Genomic DNA, 12,398 nt, shown 5'->3' on the forward strand with positions numbered 1-12,398 from the left:
TCGAAATTGATCTGCATTATGCGGCTATACGCATTGTATATGAGTTTCATATCATTTGGTTGCAAACTAAAATGACATAATGGAAAATTCTAAAAATGTAATAGTTTATATAGTCCTGAAAAAGTAAAATCATCAATTTGCATGTTTATAAAGCTAAATTTCTCAAATTTGCCGGAAATCTCATTCACTTTGTTGTCATAGTAACATTTTGATGGGCATTTTTTTACTTTATTACATGATCACATGTTTTGGCTTAGTTTCATGAAAATCGGTGACTATGCTTGCCGGCCCCCTATATAAAATGGTTGGTGGTTACATATAATTGCTCTTAACAAATTGAAAAAGGTTATAAGAAAACATGTAAAGGGGAAGTGAAGGATTCTAGATGTTGAGAATGAAAATTCTTATTTTTCTTTTTACTCCACAATATAAAAAAAATCATTGAGAAAAAAATTAGCAATAACGCTATTTCAAATATGAATATATAAAATTGATGATAAAAAAACCCATTATAGACTTGAAATTACCTCTTGCTTTCAATAATTCAAAATAGAAGGAACCAATTAATCGGGAATTTAAAAGTGTGTCCTTATGTTAATGCATTGTAGTAGAAATAGAATGTTAATCATAAAACAAGTGAGACACAAAGTCGATACAAATCGAAATGCAAAATGATTTTTAGAGAATCATGTGAATAACTGTGTTATAAAACCAGGTTGTTTTTTTTCTAATGATGTTTTGGAGACATTAGCTTTTTCCACTTTTTTTCCTTTTGACATAATAGCAAGATGGTTTTATGATTAGCAGCAAGCACGAAAATATTTTTTTTTCACGTCGGTTTATGACTTACTTTTTATTGCTAAGCTTAACTTTATCACGCTTAGGTTTTGCTATTCCCAAACCTTGTAAGCCGCTATCAACCTCTGGGCTGAAACAATGATATATATATATTAAACATAATTACGTTATACTAAACAAAACGAAATGATATAATTTTTAAAAATAAAAAAAATACTACCAAAATAGACTTTGTTGTATTTGCATAATGTATAAGACGTAAGATCTCTAAATTACAGAGAAAATCCAGTCTATACAGTTATCATTGTAGTTTGTTGTACTCTAAGTTTAAAAGAGGATCAAATTGTAAGTTATATGTTTTCTAATAAACTAAATACGAAAATATATATTAAAGAGAATGTAAATAAAATAAAAGCATTGAAATAAACATACGATTACTCATTACATAAACGGTACCAATAATTTTGTTTCTGCGACAACATCTTTTCTTAATTTTCTTTGCTATATTTTTGCAAGATCTTCTTAATAGCATAATTGTTTTTTTTGGTTTTTTTTTGTTATCGTTTAATTACTTACTTGCCCATTATTTCGTTAATAAAATCTCCGGTATCAATTTTCTTGCACCAGATTCGCATTTCGACATTACATGTCTCTTCAGTGATGCTCGTGGCCAAAATATTTGAAATCCAAAGCTTATATAAAAGATGAAGAGCTATAATCCAAAAGGTCCAAAAAGTATAGCCAAATCCGTGAAAAGAATCAGAGCTTTGCATGAGGGAGATACATTCCTTAATTTATAATAATTTCTATCATTTTGTAACAGCAAATTTTAATAACACAAAAAAAAATCCGTATTTTCATGCCAGTACCGAAGGACTGGCTACTGGGCTGGTGATACCCTCGGGGACTAATAGTCCACCAGCAGAGGCATCGACCCAGTGAATTTTATTCGTTAACTTCATCTTCAACTGTCTTTTCACTAATTTTTACATCTTTCGGTCTTAAATAAAGATACAACATAAGGTTTCATAGTTTTGTATTGGTTCGATAATTATCAACTGTTACATTAATTACGTCATGCTAAGAAATAGAGCTTGTACTAGATTTTAGTGATTTTATACCATAAAAACACTCATATTGACTATACACACAACCGATATCATTTACAAAATTATAGCATGCGTTTAGTCCTTTATTTTATCTACATAATCATTAACACTGGCTATGTATGTTTCTGAAAGACGAAAACATAGAAATAATGTTCCGTACCAAGGGTAATGAAAGTCAGCTATATATATTTTTTTAACAACCTGGTATACTCATGATTACACTTATGGGGTAAGGTCATTACCCGAACAACTATAATTATTTATTATGTCAACATTGAAAGACAAGCACATTTACTAATCATCATTAGCTAGTAGACACATTTGTTTTTTAAAATACAACTTGCAAATAACGATCGAAATGGTGCTATGTGGATAAATTTATCGGTTTTCAAGAACTAAACTGGTAGCGCGTCGTCCCTAAAATGGCTTCCATATTTACGATTGTAAAAATGAACTGGCATAATGGGGAGATAATTTTGACGAAGTAGAATTCTGACTGTCGTAGCTAGTGTCCCGTTAAGGTATAAGTTTAACATGTAAAGACTGACTGTCATGTTATTTCAGCTTAAAACAAATAGCTGCGAACGCTTGGCGTTGCAAGATTAAACATAGAAAGCAATCGGACTATGATTTAGAAGTGTTATTTCATTAAAAATACAAGCACCATGTACAAAGAGGATGATGTTGTCATTCTCCTACAGCTAGTCAAGTATCACTAATAAATAAAGAAATACCTTGGACCTAATTTTCTTTTCTCATCATTTTTGTTCATCCTTCAATATCATAATACAAAAGACGAATTAAAACGTTGATAATCTCTAGCCTTTTACTCAGAATATGCACATGTTATATTTCTGAAAAATAATGTTTTGTAATATCTTAACAAAGTAATATTGTTTATGTTTTATACTCTCCTCGTCAATGAATGAGAACTTGGTTTCTAAATATTCTCTTGCAAATTATATTAAACTACACCCACATTTATGAAATTGTATCTTTTTTTCATTTGCATAACGAATCAGTAAGATGTCGCGAAGTGAGCAATCATTTTTGGATTGTTAAAGATATATTTGCAAATACTTATTTAGTAATGCGCATCATATATTCAAATATTTTACATAGACAAAAAACTTGTTTAATATTTTAATCGTCTCAATTTATTTGTCAAAATCTACAGATATATGATATTTTTTAGTAGTTGGCAAAAAATAATAAGATAGAGTTATATTTCCGTTTTTAAAGTATGGCTTTGTGATATGTTACCTCTCTGTATAACTGCAAACAAATCAATCATATACTAGGCAGAAGCAGTATGATTACACACAATAGACAAAATAACTGTGAATAAGATTCGGTTGTTATGTTTCACAAATGAATTGTTTACAAGGTATTTTGATGTTTAAATATCTCTAAAATCTAATCAGTATTCAGTCTTTACCTATATGTGTTTGTCTATCGACACAGTTTGAGCTAGTGTATGATTAAACAGTAAATTATTGATTTTAATTGTGTTTGTAATTAAACGAAATCTGTCATTTCAACAATCAGTTCCGTCAAAATAATATTTTAAGAACGGTTCAATAATATTACATCCAAGGTCTTTTGTTCTACCGGGGGTGATCTGAGCCTGATCATCCCTACCGGATCACCCCAGCTTGTGTTTATTTGTTTTGCTGGCTTTCCTTTGTTTTGTAGAATTTTTGTGGGAATGCCTAATCCACAATAAAATCTAGAAATATTTCATGAGAAAAGGCAAACTTTCAAAATGTATGTAGAAATAATCTCGTCTCCATTTTATTTGAACTTTGGTTGATAATAGTCTCATTGGCAATAATCACACATCTCTTATTTTCTATTAAGTACACATTATGATCTGTGCATAAGTTGTACAAACATAATGTAAAAAGAATAATTTTAAGTATTATGATTGAGTATTCACATTGTTAGGAAAATGTTTGTATGCTGCAATGACTTAACCAAATTTATAATCATTAACGAATGTTAGTTAACCTTTGAAATACATTTTGGTTACAGTTGTCCACCTCTTTTGACAAACCGTTCGTTTACTACCAGCAATATATGTGTTCGTTAACGATATAATAGTTTGTAGAGGTCTTTGTCTATTGATGCAGTGTAAACCAGTGGATGATTCAACTTTTAATATTTTATTTGTATAAGTTATTTATTCAAACAAAATTTGACATATAAACAACCAGTTCCATCAAATCACATTTTATTAGTAATAGTGCAGTGACAGAATAGGAAAAAGTCGATTATTAAAGGAGTTTAATTTCACTTCATGGTACACGGCTAAAAGTTGGCACAGTCCTAGAAAAATGATTTTACTTGAATTTAAGATTGGTCGTCAAAAAGTCGTATGGTGCAGTTTTTTTTATTTCAGCTTTTAGTCAGCAAATTTGACATCAAATGCAGATCATAAGTGGCATGCAGTTTGGTTTTTTATTCAAAAGCTGCCATCAAATATCTTTCTTTTTTTGTTTTATTTAAACGTGAAACATAATGTTCTATGCATTAGGCAAAAAGGGTAATCCTCAAAGCCTTTTGATGACAAATTACGAAGGTAAAAACTACTGTTAACGGGGAAATTTTGTGTTTTACCCGATTCCAACATCATACAACAAAGCGCTGATGAATGGATTATATCGTATCTACTATAAAGTAATAAAACTACAATTTTTCTTTTCATGTACACATGCTTTTATGAGGTCACATTGTTTAAAACGATATTTTTTTTAATTTCAAAAATCTCTTCTCATCAATCATTTACTTAAAAATATTCCGGATAGTTGTGTCCCGTCCATATTTGGGCTGGGACATAGTTTTCCTGTAATATTTGGACTTGATATTACTTGTTTTTGTTGATGTTTTATTATTTCGTTGAATTATTTTGGTGTCCGAAATTCTTTTTTAAGGTTGTGTTATTTTGATTTTATTTATGTAAAAGGCGAAATAAGTTTTTCAATGGTTTATTTAAGAAATAGGGATCCGACAAAATCCCCCAAAAAGATAACAAAACTAGAAAGTCCGTTAAAACTTTGCGTTATCATTTCAAAGAAGCATACCTTCATTTTAATATCTTAAATAGTGTTATTTTATTAAATGCAGAAGTAGAATAATTGATTTATTTTTACAAACGTACAGTAAATTGAGGTATTTTGACACAGTTGATTGGTGTAATGATAAAATATACACAAGATTGCGCATATAATTGTGACTTTAATTCTTAGATGTACATCATCATCTATCATCGGGTTTATTCTATTCGCTTGAAAATTGTTTATAGTAAAAATGGATACGGATGATGCATAAGTCTACACGACATAGTGATATCTACAGTTCGCACTGCAATTTGAAATGCAGAACCTTTTAAAGACCTAAAGTTAACCTTTTTGCTTAGTTCTATGATTTCAAAATTCAGATATATTGAAGATTACCTTTCTCTTTTTTACCTACATTTTAGTCAGTCAGTACTTACATTTCCAAGTTAGCTTGTGATAAAGGATACTACAGAAATTAGAATGTTCGCTTCATATCTTGGCCTTTTTCTTTGATATTGAGACGGATTGACGACTACAAACAAAAATCTATGACAAACTTTGGAGGGCGATTTTAACTTTCCAAATGTCAATTCCCCATCACTAGGTCTCAATGTCCTACACTCCTCTGCGCCATCGTATAATGTGCACATATCTCAAATGATACCCTATGCTGGTGCTTGTTGAGTCAATACAGTCTTCTTGGACAGGGGTGTACCACTGACTTCTTAAAACAGGCCGCAGAATTTTAAGAGATATTCAAACATATTAGTCGACGATAATATCAAAACGGCATGGTAAAATTAGGAAAACGACGTAAATGACAAACAAATGTTGCAAAACTCTACATAGATCACCAAAGATTAACACAAAACATACTGAAAACAAGGTTATCTCGTGTGCCCCCGGAAAGTTTAGATGATTCTGTTTCAATTGTAACACCTGATTGTCGAACGTGGAAATTTAATTTAGGTGTCATTTACCATATTATGAAGAACTTGCGACTGAAATAGACACAAAATAGGTTTTTATATTACCGTATCACGAATAATGATACATTTAAGCTCTGTCGTGGCCCAACTCACTAGCACGTCTTTTTGCGGTTTACAATTTTTTAGATACTAAGTGTCAGATCAGATCTGAACATTTGCAATTAATTTGTGTTCCATTCCTTTTTGTAATACAATGAAACTTTTGATTTGCATGACACGGGTAACAGCTTGTTGACACAACCAAACTGAACAGTTTTTTGTTTTTCCTGGAATTCCCCATGCTTTGTTTTAAACATAACCATCGGTAACTTACGTACTGTTGCCCGTGTTTCTTTGAGACATACAGACAAAATGGCAGCCGGCTCAAGGCAAGAAACCGAAGTCACGGCTATCAAAGGTTGTGCTATGTGTACTATTGTTTGTATGTGTTGTTTTTTTTTCTTCATTTTTTGGCCATGGCGTTGTCAGCTAGTTTCGACTTATGACTTTTAATGTCCCTTTGGTATCTTTTGTCTCTCTTTCATATGCTTACATCTATTGTAAAGAAAACTACAACCAAGACGAGGAATTTCATTCTCTAAAACAGAACATTTAAGTAAAGGCTGTTTAATGCTTATTTGTCATAAAGCCACTATTAATCTTTACTGGGATTCAAACTGTTGTATTCTAAATTACAAGATCATTCACAGAAGAAAGTTTTTTTACCATCTGCAGTGTGATATAAATGCTATCCCTAGTTCAGATATCAAATCACTTATACAGACCAGAATGTAGGGCATAACGACCACGACAATCGGAAACATTGCACAAACTACAGTCATGTGATCATGGCTATAGTGTATACTGTCGATGCGGATTACAGATCGTTTTTTTTCTTGGCTTTTGTTTAGAGATATTTTGAGTTTCAAGCAGCAGGACAAGACGTTTCTTTTAATAAAGGGTACTTTTGAGATTTGTCATAGAGGTGCACTGATGTTTCAGTTGTTTTATGTCCCCCATACAATTGATTGACATGGCCAAAGTGTATTTAGCAATGACGATGATGTCCAATGGTGATGGATAAAAGCTCGCTATATGTGGTACACAAACATTTGACCACCACTCTATTGCAAGGTACAACACGTTAAATGTCCGAAGTTGAACATTGATATTCGCAATATCGTTATAGGATTCGTGGCTTGAGAATTTTGTCGTGTTCTTTAAACACTACGGACCAATACTGACATTCGAGATTTCCTAAAACTTCTACTTGCGAACATACGTATTCCAGCCAATGGTCAGAACGTCGTAATAACGTCCCAACATTACAAAAGTCATTTGAGGTCTGAATTACTGATTACAGTTAGGTATATTTAGTGCTATGTCAATATATCCCGCATACAAAATATATGATCTTGCGTCACTTAGTTTGGGATTGAATAACCGAAAAGTTCTTTATTTTCAAACGAATAAAAGGCTATTCTTTCATGAAATATACCTTTTTATAGTTATCAGTTTATCTTAAAATGATTTATTTTCCTATTGATACAAATTTATTTCATAGAAATCGTCATGACATTGTCAAAACTCAGCTATAAGTCTGTTTTGAAATAATTTGTGTTGTCTGTTTTGCATGAACCGAGTTCAACGTATATGGCAAAAAAATAAGTTTTCAATTTCATTGATGTATACTAGATGGTTATATGAATAAATACATATTTTTTCATAAATTTCTATAAATTTTGTTAAGTTTTGACAGACGTTGTTCTTATTATTTGAAAAAAAATACATCATGTAAATCTGATAACTACCCCCCTTTTTGTACAGTCGCATAAGTGTGTTCGGAAATCTCATATAATGATGGATTTCCACTTTTTGCACGAAAAATTGAAAAAGGAAGAAAATAAATTTAAGTTTTCAATTATTCTACTGTAAAAAGGGTATTTAAATTGGAGTTAGATATTCAATTTTAATTTTCCTTGAAAACGACATATGAACTTTGATAAAGATTTCTGAAAAACTGCACCATATTTTCATTTGACGACCAGAAGAATCTCAAAGTACACATATTTCCGAATCCAATGATATATTATATAGCCGTGTACCATTTTTGACGATTAAAATTTTATAAATCCGACTTTGGTCACCGGCCTATAACGGCTCAACCGTAAAATCGTTTTGTGAACATTAACATATCAATGTAATATAAAAGTAAGAGACAAAAAAAGAAGTATAAATTGATTTTCGTAGAATTTGAGTTTTCATTGATGTGCCTTCTTATAGAAATATATTTTTATAAGAAACTTACCATTAAGTATTTTATATCTCATAACTCTCTCAGAACTAGATAAAGCTAGAAAGTACTAGTATTCGGATATGTCAGTTTTTTTTGTGTTTATCATGCGATCAATACAAATCAATTTAAGAACTATGTGTATACTAAAGATTACTTTATCTCTGTTGACATTATATCTGTAAACCATAGATCTTATACTGCACAAAACATAAAATGGGTAACCAAAGAATTTCATTAAAGTTCGAATATTAAATAATCGATGGACTGTTGAGAGGATCTGTATTTTCTGTATTTAAATTATTCAAGGAATGACTAATATTGTTTCTGTCTATGATGAAATAACATACAAATTTTGGTGCACATTGAATAACGCGCGTAGCGGGTTATTAACAGTGTGCACCACATGTTTTATGTTATTTCGAATAGACAGAAAAAATATTAGTCATTTCTTATAATTTAATTCTAAATTCCAATTTAAACCGTAGAAAACCACGAAAAAACGTTGATGACGTCACGGTCACATGACTAAATTATGTCTATGGGTTGATAACAAAATAACGTCAGCCAATCAGAAGACGCGTTACATCCATAATTAAATTATATATAAATATAAAACAACACAAGAATGTGCATCTTTTCGAATAGATAGCTTTTACTTTGTTATTTATCTTTTCTATATTGCTTAGAACATGTGGAATAATACGAAACATAAAGTATACTATGCTATCCCAAATTAAAAATCCCCAAAATACCGAAGTCAGTTCAAAAAGGAAATTACTTAATAAAATGGCAATATCAAGAGCCCAAACACTTCAAAAGAATGGATAACAACTTTCATCTGACGCAGATTCGGAACCTGTGATTTTTTATATTGATATAAACAAGTATCGGCAGATATGATCGACAAAAGAGATTTGCACTCGAGATCAGTGAAACGTCAGAGATTTATGATTTCTTACACTTCATATAAAATATACGATATTAGTATTGCAATTTGCGTAGATATCAAGCTTGTATAGTTGCAATACTAGTATCTGTTTACTTTTTGTGGTTGGTGATCTTTCAACACCAATTACTTACACTTCGGTGGCCGGGTGTTACTATAAGTAGTTACTACTGTAATCACTAGCCAGTCAACACTGAGGTTGTGAGTTTCAACCCCGCTCGTGCGGGTGCACTCGATTCCAATCTTAATTTAATTTTCTTAAAATTGACAAACATTGGACCTAGCTCTCTTGACAACTAACTGTTTTTAAACGACAAATACAATAAGGAAGTTTGCAAATTGCATGTTTTGTTGATCTCTCAAAATCATTTGCCTACTATTATCCATACTGAATATATGTATGAAAGTATGAATGGAGCGTAAGTTTGTTTGTTTATTTTTTGGTGTTTTAACGCAACTTTTGGGGGGTCTTCAATACTCTATAACTTTGAATTTGTTGGGCTTAACATTTTTGATCTGAGCGTCACTGATGAGTCTTATGCAGTCGAAACGCGCGTCTTGCGTATATACGAAATTTCAATCCTCGTATCCTTTATGTGTTTATTTTGAACATCGCTTTTTGCGCTATTTAGTGGCGGTCAGTTTGTATTGGTGGAGGAAGCCGGAGTTCTGGGAGAAAACCAGAGACCTTCGATAGGCATCCTAGTCAATTAAAATTGGAGCCAAGCATGCCAAGAGCAACCGTATACGAGGGCTCAAACTTACAAACTCCGTGTTGACTGGGTAGTGATCACTGTAGTAACTAATAAGTACACGCGGCCACCGAAACCCTCAATTGTTATGAAGTAAACAATTTAACTCATATCGACTCCTTCTACGTTTTTTTATTTTCGTCTAGTCTTATTTTGAATTATCTTCTTATAACATAGCATAACTAGTTGAAATATGCAAACAGTTATGGTTATGGTTCGGAATCAAAACTGTATATCTAGTGCAGTAAATTGGTACGATCATTGTTATTTCTACCTCCAAGTTGATTCCTTTGATCTTGAATTGTAGGGCGTAGAGTGCATTAAATTTGTTTACTTCAGTTGAAAATGCTGTGATGACTTTTTAAAACTTATTTTGCTGCCTTGTGTATAGGTAAAATTGAGATTGGAAATGGGGAATGTGTCAAAGAGACAACAACCCGACCATAGAAAAAAAACAGCAGAATGTCACCAACAGGTCTTTAATGTAGCGAGAAATTCACGCACCCGAAGGCGTCCTTCAGCTGGTCCCTTAGGTATATGTTTGGTAGTGTTCGCGATGCTAAGTCTTTGGTATTCTGGGTTGTGGTTTCTGTATGGTAGATTTTTTTGTCATGGCATTGTCAGGTTTTTTTTAATTATGAGTTTGAATGTCCTTTTGGTATCGTTTGTCTTTACTTCAAATGTCCTTTATCGGAAGTATGATTTTGAAATATGTCCTACGTGTATGATTGAAGAATGATATCAAAAAAATATATGCAGTAGAATTGGTACCGTTTATTTCATTTTAACCGCTGAGTGCGATACTAGTAATAATGCGGATTAACTTCAAGGAGCATAAACAACCAAGTAACCAGTACTTTAGTACTGAAAGGAGGTACGAATATTTCAAAAATGTGAAAGTATCTGTATTATACATAGCTCTGGTATTCTTTTCGTGATTAAAGAAGCACTTAGCTGTCAAAATCATTATTAATGATTCTCATATTTTATTTTATAACAATGTAAAACAATTATCTTAACTATTAAAAGTGTAAAATAAATAATAAACAAGATACGAGCATGAAAATACGTAACTTTGTTTCGTGTATATTTTAGTCAATTATTGAGTTGCCCTCTGAAGTCATATGCGATGACCATATAAGCGATGTAAACATAACTATAGATATAAATAGATTAAGCAAACTCGTGCTGTTGGACTATTCTAGATCCATTTAATTTCAAGTTATAGATGAAAAATTAATGTTTAACATCGTTTTTACCTGTATAAGAATGAGTTTTTTTTGTGGATAGAATCAGTAAATCAAATGATTTATCTTTGTTTCACTTTCAATGTTGACATCAATTCTTTTCCTTACAAATTTACACATACAATTCACGTGTTATCGATCAATCTCAAGCTAAAGGATTTAATTGAAGTTCACATGAATACGGGATCAATGAGGTCGAATTTTACACTTACAAGTGAATAATTCATAATCAATTTTTTAAGCTTATTTTGACAAAATTAACCCATACTGGCAGCTAAAAGCTAATGATTTCACTATTTGCATTTCATTATTGATTGAGCATTTAAAACCAGATGCTCTGCAGGGCGCAGCTTTATACGACCGCAGAGGTTGAACCCTGAACGGTTGGGGAAAGTATGGACACAACATTCAAGCTGGATTCAGCTCTAAATTTGGATTGTGATTAAATAGTTGACACAGCATAGGTTTCTGACACAGAATAAATGTGGTCTAATTAATGAACTTAAAATTTTTTTTTGCCTTTGAGCAATTCACGATGCTGTTGAATATTAATCCTCTCAAAAAATGTTTGAAGAAATTTTCTTTAATTTATGAAATCTGAAGGAAAAAATTGACTGCCCACACCAATTTAAATACATCTTCAAATATTAAAATGTAAAAAAAAGTGCTTGTTATCACTGAATGGTAAAGATTGTTTTAATTTATCAGTTGGTAGTAAAAGTGAAAAAACATTGTATAGTGTATAAAACAATGATTTAAGTTGATTAAACTACTATTCTGGACAAAGAAAGATAACTCAAATTTTCAAAGAATATTGAAAATATCTTGCTATTGCACAAATATCTATTCTAAACAAAGAAAGATAACTCCAATTGGAAATTGATTGCTATTGCACAATATTATGCAATTAGATATTTCTTCCTATTGCGCACTACTGTCAATTGAAGATTTCTTGCTATTGCACAATACTGTGCAATTGAAAATTTCTTGCTATTGCACAATACTGTGCAATTGAAAATTTCTTGCTATTGCACAATACTCAATATAATAATTTTGAATCCTGATTTGGACCAAATTGAAAACTTTGCCCATAATCAAAAATCCAAGTACATGTTTAGATTCAGCATATCAAAGAACCCCAAGGATTCAATTTTTATTAAAATCAAACTAAGTTTAATTTTGGACCCTAATGTAGACCAATTTGAAAACAGGACCAAAAATTA

The sequence above is a fragment of the Mytilus trossulus genome, chromosome 5 (genome assembly GCF_036588685.1).
Source record: "Mytilus trossulus isolate FHL-02 chromosome 5, PNRI_Mtr1.1.1.hap1, whole genome shotgun sequence".
NCBI lineage: Eukaryota > Metazoa > Mollusca > Bivalvia > Mytilida > Mytilidae > Mytilus > Mytilus trossulus.